Genomic DNA, 2163 nt, shown 5'->3' on the forward strand with positions numbered 1-2163 from the left:
TTGCACAGGCTGGTGTGCTTCTTCCATGTGGGCTTTGTTGCTTCTGAGCTAGATGGCTGCTTGTTTACCTTCAAGCCTTTAAGACCCCAGAGGCTATACCTTTTGATAGCCAGGCACCATCAGCTTTCTTCACCACATTTGTTTATGCACCCATTTGTCTTCAGCAATCGTATCACGGAGGTGAGCACACAATGATATGATTTTTTGTTCTTTGATGCCAGATAACTGATCCCTTCAGCACCTCATGTGCTATATCTTTTGATAGCGGGCACCATCTTTGCCACATTTGCTTATTCATCCACTTTGTCTTCAGTGGTTGTGTCGGGAAAGTGAGCATCATAGAATGCCAATTTAATAGAAGAAAGTATTCTTGCAAAGACTTCAATGCTATGTTCTTGGGGCCTGGCTTTATCTCTTTAGGATGGAAACCGGAAAATTTTCAGGACATCCTGTTATCTCCAGTATTGTAAAATCAAGCAAGTGTACAAAGCACCATGATTGTACCACTGCTGGCAGTGGTAACTGATGGATGATCAGTAACTGCTGCGGCTACCCAAACCATGCCTTTTTCACCCTCTGTCCTCCTCTTAGCCCCGCTGAGCTGCATTCAGGCTGGTTTTACCTTCATTATGCGCCTGTACACACAGCTTAATAATTAGCTCTCCTTTGAATAGAACACAGTAAAGATGGACATAAGCATAGCCCAGAGGGACTCTGCCTATTGTTCCTTTTGGATTAGCTGTATTTATCGCCACATTGTTTGTATTGGGATCAGCTATCGGGACAATCATCACAGTTGGGAAAAGTGCCCTTGTAGCGCTGAGGCAGGCCAAGCTCCCAACAGCGAGAAGAAAACCAGAGAGCTGCTGCTGAAGTCCAATCCGTCCTCATGCCCCTCCATTACTTGAAAACTGTATATAGTACTAAAGAATGATGCAGTGGGCCTACAGTGTTCTTTTCTGCAAAGGTGCCCTCGTGCCATGATTTAACTATGTTTATTGCCATTTTGAAATAGAGAAGACATTCAGCATCTGCCTTTGAATTCCTGCCCCTCCTTACCTCTCCTGCCCCACAAGGGGAATGCATTTGGCCCAATACGTTGATTGAATCTTCTCTTGGGTTGTCGTTATTGTTGTTTTGATACACTGCACACTCCCCTGCATCCAGGACTGTCTGCATATGATGCTTTTCCTCTGTGCCTCCCTTGGTGGTATCTCTCATGTGATATTCTAGATGCTAGATAATCCCCTTCAGCTCCAATTTTCTCACCTTTAATAATGTTGATGTTTTGAAATCAAGTAACTATTGGTGGCTGTTCTGTATATGTATAATTTAAAAGACCAGAAGCGAGCTAAGAAGAGACCTGAGAGAGAGACGCTAGGTGAGTCTGCAGACTCTGTAAAAGTACGTAGAATTGGGTCAGGCAGAGTTATAGGTGGCCTGGCTTATTAGTGAAAGAAAGACTCAATTCAGAGTCAAGCTGCAAAGACTGAGAATAAATTTTAATTCCTTCTTTTTCCTTCCCCAGGAATTTAAGGTAACCTGTTAAGTAACTAGCTAACCAATGAAGCAGTGGAACACAGACATCAATGGCCACTGGCAACAAAGGATATAGTCTTTGTAAAAGTAGTTTAAAGAGCATCCCTCAAAATATCAGCAACAGAAAATCTGGGTACAGGGTAAAATGTGATACCCAGAGTTAAAAAATTCATCATGATGTTTTCAACTAAAAGGCACAAAGTACAGGGCAGCAAGAAGAAACAAAATAAAACAAGAGATTATGGCCCATTCAAGGGGAAAAAATTGATAGAAACCACCCATGTGGAAGTTCAGACATTGGACTTAATAGGCAAAGACTTTAAAGCAGGTGTCTTAAAGTATGTTCAAAGATCTATAGGTAACTATATGGGCAAATAACTCACGGAAATCAGGAACATGGTATATGAAGAAAGTGAAAATATTAATAGAAAGAGAAATGATAAAAAGGAACCAAGTTGAAATTTTGGAATTGAAAGTATTAGTGGAGACCCAAAGAAAAAGTGAAACTATTGCTATTTGCAGATGATATGATTTTATATAGAGAGATCCCCAAGACCTCCACAAAAATACTATTGGAAACAATTGAGGGATTTAGTTAATTCGCAGGCTGGTCCCCACAATAGC

The sequence above is a fragment of the Echinops telfairi genome, unplaced genomic scaffold (genome assembly GCF_000313985.2).
Source record: "Echinops telfairi isolate 266 unplaced genomic scaffold, ASM31398v2 ScPeMD7_1;HRSCAF=3_0, whole genome shotgun sequence".
NCBI lineage: Eukaryota > Metazoa > Chordata > Mammalia > Afrosoricida > Tenrecidae > Echinops > Echinops telfairi.